The 19,869-nt window shown below is 36.7% G+C and overlaps 1 pseudogene; it reads left to right on the forward strand.

Moving 5' to 3' along the window:
* The first annotated feature begins 5,898 nt into the window (after positions 1–5,898).
* Positions 5,899–8,320, forward strand: LOC104868806 (annotated as a pseudogene).
* The last annotated feature ends 11,549 nt before the right edge of the window (positions 8,321–19,869 follow it).

Below are 19,869 nucleotides of genomic sequence, written 5' to 3' on the forward strand. Positions count from 1 at the left end.
ATCCAAGAGGAAGAGATGATAATCATAAATATATATGTACCAAACACTAGTGTGCCCAACTATATAAAACAAATACTAATGCACATGAAAAAATCAAATAAGTACTATCACAGTAGTGGTGGGTGGCATCAAAACCCCACTGTCACAAATAGATCAAGTAAACAATAAAACACTAGAATTTAATCAAACTCTTGAACAAATGAAATGAACATATGTTTACAGTGTTCCATCCCACAAAATCAGAATACACATTATTTTGAGTTGCACATGGATTTTTCTCCAAAATAGACCACAGACTAGCTCATAGAATATGTTTAAGTAAGTGCAAAGGAATTGAAGTTATCCCCTGTATATTATCAGACCACAGTGTGATGAAATTGTAGATCAATAGAAAAAAACCCCAAGAATTTCATAAACACATGTAAATAGAAGAATGCACTTCTGAATAACATATGGGTCACAGAGGAAATTAAAGAAGAAATCACACAGTTTCTACAATTAAATGATAATGTCGGACCAGGATTTAGCTTAGTGATTCTGCTGCTGTCTGCTTTGCAAGTGCAAGGTCCTGAGTTCAGTCCCTGGTACCACAAACACACAAAAGATAATGTCAGTACAACATATCAGAATCTATGGGACACAATGAAACCAGTTTTACTGGAGAAATTCATATTAGTGAATACTCATATTAGGAAAACAAAGCAAGCTCAATTAAACAACCCAATGCTGAACCTCAAGCTTCTACAAAAAAGAAGAGCAGGACAATCCCAAAACTCATACAAGGAAGGAAATTATAAAGATCAGAGCAGAAATAAATGCAATGGAGACTAAGAGAATGATACAAAAAAAAAAAATCAATGAAGCAAAGAGTTGGTTCTTCGAAAGAATAAATAAAATTGACAAACTCTTAGCCAATCTTATCAAAAAAAGGAAAGCAAAGGCTCAAATTCATGCAATTAGGAATCAAAAGGGTGAAATTATAATGGACCCAGCAGAAATCCAGAGGTTCATCAATACCTACTTTGAGAACTTATATACCAATAAGATGAAAAACAGAAAAAATGGACAGATTCCTAGATACATATGAATTACCAAAGTTGAAAGAAGGTGACCTAAAAATTCTAGGCAAGCCAATATCAATCAATAAAATAAAAAATGTAATTAAAAACTTACCACCTAATGAAAGTTCAGGTCCTGATTGCTTTACTGCTGAATTCTACAAAACATTAAGAGAGGAACTTCTCCCACTACTGTTTAAATTCTACCATGAACTTGAAAGGGCAGAAAAACTCTCAAATTCATTCCTGGAAACAATCCCAAAGCAAAGACCTAACCAAAAAAGATAATTATGGGCCAGTCTCACTAATGAACATTAATGCAAAAATCCTTAATAAGATACTGGCAAATAGAATATAGAAGATCATCAAGAAGATCATATACTCTGACCAAATGGGATTCATACAAGTAGGGATGTAGGGATGGTTCAACATATGCAAATCAATAAATGTAATACACTATACTAATAGAGCCAAGGACAAAAAAACACATGATCATCTCAATAGATGCAGAAAAAGCATTCTACAAAATCCAACATGCATTCATATTAAAACCCCAACAGAAAAATGGAATAGACAGTCTCTACCTCAATCTGATAAAAGCCATCTATGTAAAACCAACAGCCAGTATCATACTAAATGGTCAAAAAGTGAAATCCTTCACACTAAAATCAGGAACAACACAAGGATGCACACTATCACCACTCCTGTTCAATATAGTTTTGGAAACATCAGCCACAGCAAGCAGACAAGAGAAGTAAAAGGAATAAAGATAGGAAATGAAGAAGTTAAATTGTCATTATTTGCATATAACATAATACTCTATATAGACGACTAGAAGAACTCCACCAAAAGTCTTCTAGACTTAACCAAAATCAGTAAAGTAGATAGATATAAGGTTAACACATAAAAAAAAAAATCAATAGCTTTTTTGTACACGAACAACAGACTCAAGGAGAGAGAAATAGAGCAAACATTTCCTTTCACAATAGCACCCAAAACAATTGAAACACCTAGGAATCAACCTAACAAAAGAAATTAAAGATCTCTACTCTGAAAACTACAGCACTCTGGAAAAAGAGATTGAAGAGGATATCCGAAAATAGAAAGACATCCCTTGCTCCTAGGTAGGAAATCATCATAGTGAAAATGGCCATATTTCTAATACTGCTATACAGATTTAATGCAATCCCAAATGAAATTCCAGCAGCATACTTTAAAGACCTTGAGAAAATAATCCAAAAATTCATTTGGAACAAGAAAGACCTAGAATAGCAAAAGCAATTCTAGGCAACAAAGACAAGGTGGGGATATCACAATCCCCAACTTGAAACTACACTACAAAGCTACTGTGATAAAACTGCATGGTACTGGCAAAGAAACAGACCTGAGGACCAATGGAACAGATTAGAAGATGCAAAAATAACACTAGACATACTCAGCCACCTCATCTTCGACAAAGGAGCCAAATACCCTCACTGGAGGAAAAACAGCCTCTCTAATAAATGGTGCTGGAAAAACTGGGCTTCAATTTGCCTAAGATTAAAACTAGACTTATATCTCTCATGATGAACTAACCTAAAACTGAAATGGATTAAAGATCTAAATATTAAAACTGGTTGGAAAAGAGGCTAGGTAGAACTCTGAAGACATTGGTGTAGGAAAAGATTTTATGAACAAAACCTCAGTTGCCTGTGAATTATCACAAACAACCAACAAGTGGGATGTCTTCTTATTAAAAAAAGCTTCTGCACAGCAAGAGAAAACACCAACAGAGTGAAGAGACAACCCACAATGTGGGAAAACATTTTCACCAGCTGTTCATCAGACAAAGGTCTACTATCTAGAATATCTAAAGAACTTAAAACAATCATACCTCCCAAATTTAAAGACCTAATCCAAAAATGGACACCTGAAATGAACAGACATTTCTCAGACAAAGAAGTAGATTTAGCAAATAAACATATGAAAAGACGTTCAACATCACTGGTCATTCAAGAGATACAAATGAAAACAAAGCTGAGACTCTACCTTACCCCAGAATAAATGGCTGCTCTGAAGAAATCAACCAATAACAAATGCTGGCAGGGCTGTGGGGAAAGAAGTACCCTGCTCCACTGCTGGTGGGAGTGTAGACTGGTGCAACCATTCTGGAAATCAGTATGGAGATACCTCAAAGAACTAGGATTGTAAGTCTCATTTGACCCAGCTATTCCCCTGCTGGGTATCTTCCCCAAAGAATTAAAGGAATTATATCACAGTGATATATATATACACCCATATATATATATATACACCCATGTTCATAGCAGCACAATTTGTGATAGTTAAAACTTGGGAGCAGCACAATTGCCCATGATAAGGAGACTAGATAAAGAAAATGTGTGTGTGTGTGTGTGTGTGTGTGTGTGTGTGTGTGTGTGTTATAAAAATGGAGTACTACTAACCATAAAAAATGAAAATTAGAGACATTTGTAACTAAATGGATGCACATTGAGATGATGGTATTAAGTGAAATAAATAGGACACATATGTAAATACCAAATAGATTCTCTAGTGTGAGAAGCTGAAAGTGTAAATAAGAACTAAAAGTTATACTAGATAATGTGAAATAGGAAGAAAAGGGGCAAAGGAGAAGCAGAAATGGGAGGTGTAGGTGAAAGGAAAGAAGGTAATAAAACTAATATGAGAAAATGGAAACAAAGTCTTTGTAGACAGGGAGGGAGTGAGGGGTTGAAGGGAAGGCAGGGGAATGGGGAAAAAATAAGAACCAAGATAGATTATGTAAAGGTGCAAATATCTAATGATGATGTCATTACACTGTGAAACTTAAATGTACCAATAAAATTAATTTAAAAAGAAAATAATAGCTGTAGTAGACTGATAACAGCTAATATTGTTGATTGTGCACGTAGTACTTCTGCATTTTCATAGCAAATTCTATGGTAGATTTAATATTTATTCTCATTTCACAGATAAATAAAATGGTGGTAGAGAAGTTAAATAATTTCTCTGAGACAGAAATGGAAACAGATGGATTCATTATTTGAGTCTTTGGTTTTTCATAATAACCTCCTAAAAGAATTATTTTACTCATATGCAAATAAGAAAACTAAAGAGAGATTAGGCAGATTGCCTAAATTTAGCTGGTAAAGAGCAGTAAAGCATAACCATAATCCAAACAGGAAGGAAATAAATGTTTTAGGATCTTCAAGAAAAATGCTGTGTGGAAGGAGAAGTCATTCAGATCGGATTGATTACAGGACCTTCAAACAAGATTCAGCTTTTTGGGTTGAATTTGAGAGCAAGAGACTGAGGTGGGAAGGTCAGAATGGCTTCTTCACAATTGGGAAGTCAAATATATATCAACTAGTGATATGTCGCCCTCCATCAGCTCTTTCTCCAAAAAGTTAAATCAAGAGAAAAATACATTTTATAAAGCAAGAAAATTGACTGGCTCAATTTGGAATGTTTGTGTATCTGTGGAATCTCTTTAACCTGTTGCTACCCAGCCTTCTCCACTTAGTGTGGAAAATGGAGTTTTGTCATAAAATCCAGATCTCTTCCTTCCATTAATTAAGTCCAGATCAGTGGTCTCTATTACCAACCCCACCCCTGTTTTCTGGAACACCTAGAAGCTTGCAAAGAAATCTTTCTTTCGGAGCACAATCATTTTTTAACTACTAGAGAGAAATTAAGTACTAGAGAGATACTGAGGTCCAGATAAAAGTGCTCCAGATGCTCAGATATGTATACAAACCCAGAAGACAATTGGATCACTTCTGGAGTGGTCAGAAGAACTTAATTCAAGTGGATTGGGATTTGGAAGTTTCTGCTAACCATTCTAATGTTTGTTGTTCTGAGAGGAACACCTCAGATAGGAGAAAGTTCAGGAAGCATCCTTCTTTCCAAGGTGCATCAGTGGGTCAACATCTCTCCAGACATCCTCTTGAAGCCAACATTTTCCACTTAGTTTTCTGAATAGTGAAGTTATTTGCCATTATTTTCTCTGAATAGTACCTGTCTCCATCTGTAGTGACTAAGGACAGTTCAGATAACCAATAGGAGGAGCATATGACATAAACAACAATTCCCCCAGATGGAGTTTGTTTCTTTGTTTCCTTTTATTGAGTTTATTGGAACAGTCTAGGTATACAATACAGTTACATTCATCATTGGGATCTTGGACCTTTACGTGACACGTCTTGGTTATCATTTTTTTCCCCTTGTCCATGCCCTCCCTTCACCCCTTCCTCTCCTCCCCATTTACAAGCACTTTATTTCCATTTTCTCCTATTTTTTTTCTTTTCCCTTATTACCTTTCCCTACCCTTCCCACTTCCCCTACACCTTTAGCCCTTTTCTTCCTATTTTACATTGTCAATTATCTCATTAGGATCTTATATACTATTATAGCTTTTCACACCAGAGAAACTATTCGGTATTTACACATGTGTGACTTATTTATTTGACTTAGGAGTATATCCTCAATATGAATCCATTTTCCTAAGAATGAATCTAATTTCTCATTCTTTATGGCTGAGTAATATTCCATTTTATAGAAAAAAACACATCTTCTTTATCCAGTTTCCAACTGATGGGCAAATGGGCTGTTTCAAGTTTTAGATTTGTTTCTTATGCAAACTATGTGGCTAGGGCCAGTTTAAGACACATGCTTGTAATCTTCCCTTTTTCTGTGCTAATGTGGACCAAGTTATTCTCAGTCCCTTCACAGAAGAGCAGGGTGGGGACTAAGGTGAGGCAATCAAGGTACTGGCTTTGGGCATAAAATTTAAGAGAGCATTTTAAATTCAAAACCTAAGTCAGTACCCTCCAAACCCATGATGAACATAAAGATAAGGTCAGTATTGCCATTGTTTCCAGTATGAGGTTTCTGTGTGAGTTGACACAGCACTGCAGAGTTATGACCCTTGGTGGTACTCTGACATGTAGCTGCTAAAGAGAAGAAACAGAGTCCATAATATCCCTTGATATCCTAAGGTAAAGCCTAGCTTGCTAGAGATATGATGGATTAAGATTTGATTAATAAGTTAGTAAAGTAACACAAACCAAATTGGACTAATTGTTTACATTTATTTTGAGAAGATTACAGTAGCATCAGGATAAATGAGGCATCTAAAGCTAAAGTTAGAATCACATTCAAAATGAGTAAATATTTTGAAACATGTACCTCCTAGAATACTTGTTAATGCTGCAGATTTCTGCCTTCCCTCTTTTCTTTTTCATTTTGTGTTGTTTTTGTGCTGAAGAGCTGAAATATATCACTATAAAATATGTGGCATGGCCCTGGAACCAAATATTCACTTCTAATGGCTAAGAAAGATATGAAAAACCATTCTATCCAGTCTGAAGGGACTGGAGCATGTTCCAGTTTTTGGAAGCACAAGTGGATCTGTTTGTTCTAATAGTCCTAATGTCCAGCCTTCCATTTCTCAACCAATTTTAACTGTTCAACAACAAACACAGGCAACAGCATTTGTTCAGCCAACTCAACAGAGTCATCCTCAGATTGAGCCTGCAAATCAGGAGTTACCTCTGAATATAGTAGAGGTTGTTCAGAGTTCACCAGTTGAGCGGCCTTCAACTTCCACAGCAGTATTTGGCACCGTGTCAGCTACCCCAAGTTCCTCTTTGCCAAAAGCGTTCAAGAGAAGAGGAAGAAGATAGCACCATAGAAGCATCAGACCTTCTCGGATGATACTGTGGAAATGCCTCTTCCAAAGAAGTTGAAAGTGTTACACCTGTAGGAACCGAGGAAGAAGTTATGGCAGAAGAAAGCACTGATGGAGAAGTAGAGACTCAGGTGTACAATCGGGATTCTCAAGATTCCATTGGAGAAGGAGTCACTCAAGGTGAGTACACATCCATGGAAGATAGTGAAGAAACTTCTCAGTCTCTACAAATAGATCTTGGACCACTTCAATCAGATCAGCAAACTACAACTTCATCCCAGGATGGTCAAGGCAAAGGAGATTACATCATTGTGATTGACCGTGATGAGAAGAGGACGAAGATGATGACAATGATGGAGAACATGAGGATTATGAAGATGAAGAAGATGATGATGATGATGATGAAGATGACACAGGGATGGGAGATGAAGGTGAAGATAGTAACGAAGAAAACTGGGAGTGCAGATGGCAATGATGGATATGAAGCTGACGATGCAGAGGGTGGTGATGGGACTGACCCTGGTACCGAAACAGGAAAGTATGGGTGGAGGTGAAAGTAATCAAAGAGCTGCTGATTCTCAAAACATTGGAGAAGGAAATACAGGTGTTGTGGAGTCATCCTTTCCCCAGGAGATTTCTAGAGCACAGCAGCCATCATCAGCATCTGAAAGGAAGGCCCCTGGAGCACCTCAGTCCCCTAGATGCCCGCCACGTCCACTTCCCCCACACCTGACCATTCATGCTCCACCTCAAGTACTGGGGCCACCAGTACAGAAAATTCAGACGACTCGGAGGCATTCTGTAGGACGAGGGCTTCAACTGACTCCAGGAATAGGTAGCATGTAGCATTTTTTTGATGATGAAGACAACAGTTCTGAGTACCCCAGCTCTTGTGGTGCCACAGCGTAGTGATGGATTTGCTGAAGCTATTCATTCTCCACAGGTTGCTGGTATTCCCAGATATCCACCTGAGGATATGCCACAAACAAGTTCTAGTCACTCTGATCTTGGCCAGCTTGCTTCACAAGGAGGTTTAGGGATGTATGAAACACCCTTCTTCCTAGCTCATGAGGAAGAGTCTGGTGGCCGAAGTGTTCCTACTACTCCTCTACAAGTAGCAGCCCCTGTGACTGTGTTTATGGAGAGTACCACCTCAGACGCATCAGAGCATGTGTCTCAGTCCATCCCAATGGTGACAATGTCCACTGGCACTTTGTCCACGACAAATGAAATGGCAACAGGAGATCATGGATATGAAGCATTTGTGGAGGCAGAATCTGAAGGTATTAGTTCAGAAGCAGGTCTAGAAATTGATAGCCAGCAGGAAGAAGAGCCTGTTCAGGCGTCTGATGAGTCAGATCTGCCTTCTACCAGCCAGGATCCTCTTTTCAGCTCTTCTGTAGATACTAGCAGTAGTCAGCCAAAGCCTTTTAGACGTGTAAGACTTCAGACAGCACCGAGCCAAGGTGTCTGTAGTCGTCAGTTTAACAGACAAAGAGCTATAAGCCATGCAATGGCAGGAAGAGGAGGGCTAAATAGAGGGAATATTAATTAAGTGATCTGTAAACTATAAAAGCTGTGAATAAGATTGTCAAATCTGTTTTAGTGTAATTATTATTTAGTTGAAAACATTTTTGTATTTAAATTGATATGTTCACTTCAACATTCTTTATTAATAAATTGTATTTCAGTGTCAAAAAAAGATTTGATTAATAAGCAGAATCTTGTTCTACTCAAGTCACTGGAAGGGTTCTAGGCTATCTCAGACCCAGGACACACTGCCATTTCAGGTCTGCTAGGTCCTCCTAGCACTGTTTTGCAGTTGTGTGCTGTAGTCAGAGGTCAGAGCCTTGCAAATACTGTTGGAAGTCATAGTACATGAAAAGCAATAGGAATACAGACTAAGAGTGACTGGTTCATTTTCACTGTTAAACAGAGAAACAAACTAGCTTATCAGTGGAAGACATGAGACAGAGATGAGAGGCATTCCAGGAAGCTCCTACGGCATGACTATTGTCATGCATACTTGTCATCGGCACACTTGCAGTGACAGCACACTGGATTACCTAGTAAACTGAAGATGGTGAAGATGCTGTTTAGAATAACAGTTAAGTATCCACTGTTCTTAGCTCTATAATGGACACTTAAATTTGTTTTACCACTTTTGAAAGACCAATTTATTTTCTGTTAATATAGAGACAATTAAACCTACTCTGAAAGTCGTGATGAAGAGTACAAGTGAGTTATTTTTATTGAATTAAATTAAAATAGGGATATGTAGAGAAAAAACAAAATACAGTCCCAACTTAGCATCATGACCAGACATTAAATGAGGGCTGATCCCAAGGTTCACACATGTTGTTTTCATAGAGTAAGTGATTCCATAATATTTACATTGTTATTATTCAATTAATGTTCTGTATATAAGAAAATGCAAGGCATTAGAGTCATTTAATAATTTGAAAATACTGCAAATATTTTTTAAGACTACCAAAGAAAGAATATTGCTTTCTATTTTTTTTTCTTTTTAACCTGTACCTACTACTTATATGCATTAATCTAGTGACAAGTTTTAATTGTCAGTCAGGGACCAATTGGAAAAATAGTTTAAATTCATGTGCAGCGTATCTTTATACAACCTTGTTAGAGTTATAGAAACCTTTATGTTGTCTCTCAACACTTAACAAATGTCAAATAAATCCACACTGATCTGGACTGAAATATGTCACTGTTGGGGTCAGGAGGAGGGAAATTTGCTTAAAATAAGTAAACAATCAACCTCAATTCTATGACTTTTTTTCCTCTATGATGTACAGTGAGGATTCAGATGACAGAAAAATGCACAGAACAAATTAGTGTTTATCTTCTAGAAAGCAGGATCAGATAGGTAAATTGTTTGCCAAAGGTTACATAGCAAGCAAGCAGTACCAAGATTTGAAATTAGTTAATCAAATTCCAAGCCACATGAGTTTTCCACAGTATCGCTGCATAAAGAATCCCTTTTCTTCTCACTTCCAAATAATTTCTCAACTTGCCCGTCTACTCCCACTCTTCTGTTCACTTCTACTTCTACCTATGACAAGAACTTTTCCAAAGCTACTAATTACCTCCTAATTTTCAAAACCAATTTGTTAATGCAACTTTGGTTTTGTTTGTCTCTATTCTACCATGATCTACTCCATTCTCCTTGAAACTATTTTCCCTGGAGTTAAATTGTGAACAAAATGTTCCAGTTTTTCAAATCATACATGTAGGCAACATCACCGCCACGTATGACTCTCTTTTTTGTTGTCAAATGCATACACACACCCATACACATGTTTTTTTAGTCAGCAGTCTTTACCAAACATTTTCTAAATATGCTTGTATGCCCTATGCTTTATCTCAACTGTGGTTTCTTTGTTTCTCTTCTGGCAAGAATCTATGCAATCAACTCATGCACGTCCAATTTGTTTCTAACACGTGTGTCTTCCCTCCATGCCCCTAATCATTCTGTTCTCCACTGAGTCCCCATGGGAGATGGAGGCAATGGGAGCAAGGCACATTATCACAGAGCAGTGTTTTCAGTAGATCTCCAATTAATCTGTAGTTCATAGAAGAGTCTGTATTTACAGAAGCACCTCTTTATCTGCTGGGCTTTGTACTTTTACTCTTCTCTCCTATGCCCCTTACATACAACTAGAAGTTTCAAAGGGAGCTAAGCGGTGAGCATTGATAGGGACCAGGAGGAGGTGAAAATGAACCATGGGTTACAGTGGCAGCAAAGGGTGGTAGAAATAGCACTAGGCTTTGGACTCACTGTGACCACTCCCTAACCACGTGACTTATAGACTGTCCTGAACTTTTCTCAACTTCAGTTTTAAAGTAAAGTAATAATTAGTGATACTCAATCTGTGAGGATATTATGAAGCTTGAAGTAAATATTAAATGCAACAAATGTAAAAAGACTTTTCAACTACATAGATACTATCTACATACTAGTTATTTTAGTATTAGGTTATGGATGGAAGAAAATTTGGAAACCAGCATTAAGGGAAAGGGAATAGAAGAAAAGGGTGGCAGTAAAATCAGAGCAATTGATAAAGATATAGGTTGGAATATAGGATAAAGATATAGGGTGGAATACAGTAGGAATTGCTTAATGCAAATAGTTGCTGTCAAATCGAGAGAAATTACAGCCTAAAGTTTAGGAGCATAAGTTTAAACTATCCTAGTTTGGAGTTCTACCTCTCTCCTTACAAGTTAAGTTCTTCAGACAAGTTAATAGTCCTAATCATTCATACATAATGATATTCCTTAGCTGATAGTATATGTGCTAGGCACTGCTCTAAATGCTTAGATGAATTTCTTCTGGGTCTCAGTTTCTTTGTGTGAACCATGGTACTGGTAATTATTGGTAATATAAAATTGTACTGCTAATATAAAATGGTACTGGTACTCTAAGATTATTGTGATAATTAAATGAATTAGCATGATACGACTAGAAATCAAAAGAAACAGAAATCAAAACAAAGCAGCCATTAATTTTGTTATTAGCTGTGGAAGAGCTAAAGGTAAAACCAAATGAGTGGGGATGTATACTTCTCCCTATTCCTTCTGGTAAATGCTCAGCATTTTAACTCTGGAAAAAAATATACAAAACAAACAAAAGAAGAATCAGAGGTAGGGTGAAAATGACAGACTGGTTTGGATAGAAAGTTTAAATAGGGTGAGTTTCTTGGATTTTCTTCTGCCTCATATGCTCTAAACATAAAATTGAGAAGCTGGCAACTTGGGAATGACAATGGAAGCAAATACTGTAATAGAATCTACAAGAAAAGTCCGCTGTCACTAACTAAAGGACCAGGAAGGGGTAAGCTTAGCAAGACAAAAAATATCCAGGCAAAACTGTCATCCCCCAGGAATGGAAAACCCTATAGCCTCACCCCATGAGCAAATATTGGTGGGGAACTAAGACTTCCACCCTTGCTTGTCTGTAGTAACATTCACCATTTATCCTGTGGGGTCACAGAAGACAAGGGAGAGAGCTCAGACAGTCACATAATGCGCCCCAACCCACAGTTAGTGGAGGCGACACAGGGACCCTACCCAGCATTATGGGCACTTCACTGCTCCCTTGGAAACTGGGGTCTTTACTCTCATGCAGCCATAATGAGATGGCACCTTTGACTTTCCCCTCCTGGAGCAGTATTAGGAGTAGCCTGCTAAAGCAAAAAACCTAAGGCAGATACAGAACTCCATGACAAGATAATCAAAATATTCAGGCTTCAATTTAAAAAATAAAAAATTGCACTAAAACTCAGGAAAATTTTAACTTGAATATGAAAAAAAATAATCAATGCACAGCAACACCAAATTGGCATAGCTGCCAACATCATCTGAAAGAGATTCTAAAGCAGCCATCATGAGATGCTTTAGTGAATGATTACAAACTAAAAGAAAACAGAGTCTCAGCAAAGAAGTAAAACATCTAAGGTGGGATAAAAGGAGATTTTAAGCTTAAAAATAAAATAATGAATAAAAACTCCATGGATAGGCTCAACAGAAGAATGGAAAGACAGAGGAAAGAATCAACACACTTAAAGAAAGGACGATAGAAATTGCCCAATATGAATAGCAGAAATTAAATATGAGAATGAAAGAAACGGCCCTATAACAAAAACCAGCATGTGTCATCAGGCATAAGAAAGGAAAAAGATGGTAGGGATGCAAGGGTATACAAATACACAATAGCTTAAAATTTCCCAAATTTGGAAAACGTATAAACTTTCAAATTCAAGAAACTGAAACAATAAATGTAAAGAGATCTATGTCAAGAAACATCATACTCAGATCTCTGAATATCAAAGACAAGGCGGAACATTGAAATGTGACAGAAATGACACATTATCTATTGAAAGGGGACATAGCTCTAGTGACAAGAGATTTTTCATTAATAACCATGGGAGACAGAAGGAATCAGTTTCAGTGCTAACAAAACCACTAGCCTAGAATTTTATATCTACTAAAAGTATAAAAGGGAGTACTCCTCAGCCATAAAGAACAAGAAACTAGAGACAATAATATCTAAGTGGATGCACGTCAAGGCCATACTCTTAAGTGAAATTAATAGGACACACATGTGTAAACACCATATCGTTTCTTCGGTGTGAGAAACTAGAAATGTAAATAAGGATCAAAATGTATAATTGATATTGTGTAATAGGAAGACAAGATCTAAAGGTGTAGGGGAAGTGGGAAGGGTAGGGGAGAGATAAGAAGGGGGAAAATATGAGAAAAGGAAATAATGGAAACAAAGTTTTTGTAAATAGGGAAGGGTGGAGGAGGTGAAGGGAAAGCCGGGGAATGGGGAAAAAACAAGCACCAAGATACATCATGTAAAGGCACAAGATCCCAATGATGAATGGAACTGTATTGTATACCTAAAATCTACCAGCAAAAAAAAAAGAGAGAAAACAAAAAGTATACTTCAGGAATGAAGATGAAACAAAACTTCCTCTCTTCAAGGAAAACTAAGAGAATCTGTCACCACAGACCTATCCTAAATGGATGGTTAGAAGGAATTGTTGAAATAGAAAGGAAAAGATGAAAAAAAAAATCTTCAAACATCTGGAAGGAAGAAGAAAGAAAAACATACAGGTCTAAAAGTATGAGAAAATTCACTAGTCTCCCTTCTCTTGGTTTTCCTCAGTTGTGTTTGATGATTGAAACAAAAATTTTAATATTTTTATGTGGTTTTAAATTAACTAAGAAAATACTTGAGACTATTACATTACAAATGCAAGAGGGTAAAAGATCTTAAATGAAGGCAAAACTGGTAAAATCAGTAGACTTTAATAAGTCATGTGTATGATATAATGCTTAAGCAATCCCATAAAACAGTACGAAGAGACATATCACAAAATGCTACAGATAAGTCAAAGTAAAATTCTGAAATCTATTTGACCAACATAGGAAGGCAGAAAAAGAAAACAAATAAAAACTGAAGGGGAACAAATTTAAAATAAAAAATAAGATTGTCAGACTCAGTCCTCTAACACATCAGTAATTGCATTGAATTTTAATGATCTATGATTCCATTTCTTTAACATGTTTGAAATGACACAATTAGAGTTAGAGGACATATTAGTGGCTATCTGGGTTCAGGGGAGGCAGGAGGAGGTGAGTAGATATAACTTTGTGTGGCTCCAGGAAGCTTTTGTGGTGACATGCCTCTGTCTGGACAGCTGCGGTGGTGACGTGAATCTACACTTTGATAAAGTGACAGAACTACACATACACATTGTATCAATGCCAACTTCCCAGTTCTTTTATTATAGTATAATTATGTATAAATGTAACCATGAGGAAAATGGGTGGAGGGGTATGAGGGATCTCCCTATACTATCTTTGCAACATGGCGTGAAAATATAATTATTTTTTAAAACTTCTTTGTTTTTAAACTAAGTGCAAAAAAAAAGCAGCAATTGTAGTGGCTTGTTTTAGTATCTTGACTCAAGATTTAGAGACTAGCTGGGTTTGAAAGTAAAACTTTGAACACTTGTGATTTCTTCTGGATTTGAGTTTATTATTAATAACTTGCATGGAGAGTGGGGGCTGCTAAGCATTTAAGGATATTTGTACTGAAAAAACAATTATTTGCAGGCTCCCTCCAGATTCAGCTGGGTCAAGCCTCAGAACATTATCATGTACAAAGATTTAACCACTAGCCAAATGTATCATCACAACTCTTTAATACTAGGGTGGAGGAGAGGGTGAAAAAAGAGATTATGAGTATGACATTTTTCACACACATACACACACACACACACACACACACACACACACACACACAAGAAACGAAAGAAAGAAAGACTACCCTTTCTCGTGACTGAGCATGTCTTGTGTTTTGCAGCAGCAATATTCAGCTGATCCAGTTTTGGACAGTAAAACCTTTGGCACTTTACAAATCTAGTTTTTCTTTTGCAAGAACATGTGAATTTGATTCCTTCTGAGAATGAAACAGGAATGGTCTTAACTCTGCGGCTAAAAGTGTTTGAGAACATTCACTTGTAATCTTGTGTGGTCATGAGGCATGCCTGAATTGCAATCATACTGTATTTGTCTGGACAAGGAATGTTAATAACAGACTTATCCAAGAAGAAGAAAGTCTAAAAAATGTGAATTTGTTCATTTTTGGCCCAGATATATGTAAAGATAGAGACCCTATGCCCTTGGATCTATAATCCATTATGTGTCTTCTTGCTGTTCAGCTAGGATGGGTGGCAGTTTTCTGATTCTGTGAGTCTTTCTCCTGATAAACTATTAGTACCTCTAGAGGATACCTAGACTTCTTCCATTCTTTCCTACCTATGTGCAGAGGAAAGGGGTTTGTCTTTCTGTTTTAGGGTAAAAGCTAAGTTTCTACAAGGTCAAAAGTTACAACACCTTTAGAAAAAGAAAAAGTGATAGACTATCAATGAATGGTGCATTAGGAGGAGATGCCCTGAGATTTCTCCCTTTTCATTTCTCTCCCATTCTCAGATGTTGTTCTCACCACAAGGCTGAATCTGGGTTTTACCAAGGTGCTACACTAAAAGAGAAAGATAAATAAAGAAACACATGCCTCATGTTCCAAGTACATATCAAAGCCCTCAGATGATTTATCTTTTTCCATAGCCTAAACACATAGACTTACCTGGCAATAAGAAATCTATAAAATGCAATCACTAGCTCTCTTGGTGACCATGTTGTGTTATGTGGTGTGGGTGTCTTTTCCTAGAAGAAAAAAAACAAGACAACAGGTCCTAGGGAGATAACAGTCTTACACGCTTTCTATATTAACACCATTCCCTCAAGGATTAAAAATCCTAGCTTTCCACTCAGGAGTTTATCTGTGCCCTAGGATGTTGAAAATGGTATTCATTTGAGGAAGTCACTCACGATATAGCAAAGTCTTAGGATATAGAAGGTATTAGACAGTCAATTAACCAGCAATTCTCTGGGTATTATTGCAGTCTTTGCAAGACATATTGGAAAGAGAAACCAAGCAGGCAGGTGAGAGATGGATGAAACATCATGCAGTATATTAATTTCTCTGGTGATTATCCCAAGGACTTCCAATCTGCTAAGACTCCCTCTTCTAAAATTCTATGGCTAACAGTATCATATTAAATGGCCAAAAACTGAAAACCTTCATGCTAAAATCAGGAACAAGACAAGGATGTCCCCTATCACCATTCCGGCTCAATATAATTCTAGAAACATTAGCCACAGCAATTCAACATGAGAAAGACATTAAAGCAACAAAGATAGGAAATGAAGAAGTTAAACTGTCACTATTTGTTGACAATGTGATACTCTACATAGAAGACCCAAAAAACTCTGCCAAAAGACTTTTAGACTTAACTGATGCTTTCAACAGAGTAGCTGGATACACGGTCAACACTCAAAAATCAATAGCCTTCTTGCACACAAATAACTGACTCACTGAGAGTCAAATTAGGGAAACAATTCATTTTATAGCATCACCAAAAATGAAGCACCCAGGAATCAATCTAACAAAGGAAGCAAAAGACCTCTATACTGAAAACTGTAGCACTCTAAAAAAAGAGATTGAAGAGGACATAAGAAAATGATAACCCTGGCTCCTGAGTAGGAAGAATCAACACAGTGAAAATGGCCATACTACCAAAACTGCCATATAGATACAATGCCATCCTGACTGAAATTCTAATAGTATATTTCACAGAACTAGAGAAAATAATCCAAAAATTCATTTGGAACCAGAAGAGACCTAGAATAGCAAAGGCAATTCTAAGCAATGCAGACATGGCAGGGGGTATCACAATCCCCAACTTGAGACTATACCACAAGTTACTGTGATAAAAACAGCATTGTACTGGCAAAGAAAAAAACCCAAGGATCAATGGAGTAGATTGGAAGATACAGAAACAACTCCAGATATACTCAGCTACCTCATCTTTGACAAAGGAGTCAAACTTCCTCACTGGAGGGAAGATAGCCTCTTTAATAAATGGTGTTGGAAAAACTGGATTTCAACCTGCCAAAGATTAAAACTAGACCCTATCTTTCACCATACACTAACCTAAAATCCAAGTTTATTAAAGATCTAAATATTGAAACAGAAACACTAAACTTGCAGAAAGATAAGTTAGGCAGAACACTTGAAGACACTGGCATAGGAAAAGACTCTATGAACAAATCCTCAGTAGCATGGGAACTATCACAAAGAATTGATAACTGGGATGTCATCTTATTAAAAAGCTTCTGCACTGCAAGAGAAAGCACCAACAGAGCTAAGAGACACCTACAGTGTGGGAAAAAAATTACTAGCTGTTCCTCAGACAGAGGAATATTATCTAGAATATATAAAGAACTCAAAAAAATCAGGCCTCTCAAATATAAACATCCAATTCAAAAATGGGCATCTGAAATGAACAGACATTTCTCAGACAAAGAAGTAAAAGCAGCAAATAAATATATGAAAAAATGTTCCACATCACTGGTCATTTGAGAGATGCAGAGGAAAACAACACTGAGATTCCACCTCACCCCAGAAGGAATGGCTGCTATCAAGAAATCAACCAATAACAAATGCTGGTGGTGTTGTGGGGAGAAAGGAACCCTTCTACATTCATTGTTGGTGGGCGTGCAGACTGTGCAACCATTGTGGGAATCAACATGGAGATACCTCAAACAACTAGGATTAGAGGTTTCATCTGACCCAGCTATCCCTCTGCTGGGTATCTTTCTAAAGGAATTAAAAGAATCATACCACAGTAATATATGCGCACCCATGTTTATTGTGGCACAGTTTATAACAGCTAAAACTTGGAAACAGCCTAATTGCCAATCAACTGGAGACTGGATAAAGAAGATGTGGTTTGTCCATAAAATGGAATACTACTCAGCCATAAAGAATGAGAAACTAGAGTCATTCGTAGGAAAATAGATGCATAATGAAGCTATACTCTTAAATGAAATAAATAGGACACCCATGTAAGTTTCTCTGGTGTGAAAAACTAAAAGTGTAAATAACATCCAAATTGTATAACTGATAACATGAAATAGGAAGAAAAGGGCTAAAGGTGTAAGGGAAGTGGGAAGGGTAGGGGAGAGGAAATAAGGGAAAAGAAAAAATATGAGAAAAGGAAAAAATGGAAACAAAGTCTTTGTAAATAGGGGAGGGGAGAGGGGGCTGAAGGGAGCAGGAAAAAAATGGGAAAAAAAACCCAAGACCTGTCATGTAAAGGCACAAGATCCCAATGATGAATGAACTGTACTGTATACCTAAAAAGTACCAATAAACTCAATAAAAAAATGAGCCTTGATAAATTTGTATGGCTGACATTTTTCTATTTTTACCTCTGGCCTTCTTCCTATGAAGTATGAAGGCAGATCATAATGTGAAATAAAATAAGCGAGGGGTGGGGATGGAGAATAAAACTTTAAGAACAAAATGAACAGCAGAATGAACAGTATAGTCTTTACCCTCCTGTTAAGAAGCTAAAACACACATACAGTGAATCTAACAAACGTTTCCTTGTCTGAATTATATTTTTTGAGAAGAGAAATAATTCTGAATTAACCTTCTCTATAGCAAACAGGAGATTTTAGTCCACCTTTTGATCACTAGCCACTGCAGTGGGATCTTGCCAGGTATTTAGTAACAAAGCTTTTGCTCCGGAAACCTCAAGAACAAATCAACCAGACACCAAAAAAACAACAGATCAGGACTCAGCTTGCTTGTACACTCCAAACAAAAGATAAGCTGTTCTCTTTTAGACAAATAAACCACATTAAACTCACTGTGTTATTCTATCAACAACAAATATTTTGTTATGACCAATAAAAATATAAAACTCTTGTTTATTTAATCTACCCACTTTGTACAGATTTCTGGTAAAGTTAAATAGACCTCTTTTAGCCCATTTTTCCATTACAGATTTCTAAAACTGTCTCCCCATTTGTAGTTTAAGGGCATCCGGTGAACCTTTCATATTAACCTGATCATTTTTATCCATGTCTTAAAGACCTTCCTCCTTTACATTAATTGGAAACACTGCTTCTGGGTACACTTGACCTTAATCCATTCAGGACTTCCTCTTTCATCTCACAAGATGATTACATTTTATAAATAATGAAAACTTTCGAAGACACTGAACATATAGCCTTTTTAGGTATGTAATAAACAGCACAAAATATTATATAAAGCAGGACAGTTTTGCATTTTACAAGTATCCTTTCATTTTCACTATCTGACAATTTTTCACAACCTCATGAGGTATTTTTATTACTGAAACTTTACAGATAAAAATATTCTAGCCCAGAAACTTGCCTAATGTGACATAATCAAGATCTAAATGCAGGTCCTCTGACCTCAACTGTACCTTAAAATTTCTGCCTTCACAGTTTGTTTACAAACTCCCAATAATTACCATTAAAAGCCAAGGTGGGTCATGGACATCCTCTAATCAGCTGCCAATAACTATGGAAATGTAAAGAATAAAATGGCTGTTTCAAAGCCAGTCCAGAGACTGTTATGAATGGAAGTCTTTGGACTATTATCATTATTATTTTAAAAGATAATTATCTTTGCACAGTACAATATACACTGAGGAGTATAACTAGGAAGAAGATCTGAGTTTGGTTTTCTGTCCCAGAACTTTCTAGCCTGGGCTGCCAGATAATAAATAAGCCATGTTTGTTTTTCACCCAAATCTCTGATTTCAAACATTAATGTCATTAGTATACTATTTTATCTCCATAGTTACATTTGTGTCTAATAGAGTTTTTGTCAGGATAGAATACAAACCTTTCGTCTCCAACACTGCAGTTTGTTTCTCCCTGAAATTCATAGTGGTGGGCAGGAAGAGATAACATGGTTAAAAAAAATTTTTTTTTTTTTTGAAATCTAAAAGATTCTCATGCTAGGGTAGTTTTAAGTTTTATATACCAACCATTTTAGGAGACTACTTTGATCCTATCAAAAGAAGTTCTAGAAAGTGAAATAGGGAACCATCATAGAAAAGAATTTTTTATATTCTGAGAAGACTTTTTCCCCCACTGGTTGGTCTTTTGTCAAGAAATAAGTCCTTCCTTGGGAATCACTGCAGTGGG

This window comes from Fukomys damarensis, unplaced genomic scaffold (assembly GCF_012274545.1).
Source record: "Fukomys damarensis isolate Sample0158 unplaced genomic scaffold, DMR_v1.0_HiC HiC_scaffold_16, whole genome shotgun sequence".
Taxonomy (NCBI): Eukaryota; Metazoa; Chordata; class Mammalia; order Rodentia; family Bathyergidae; genus Fukomys; species Fukomys damarensis.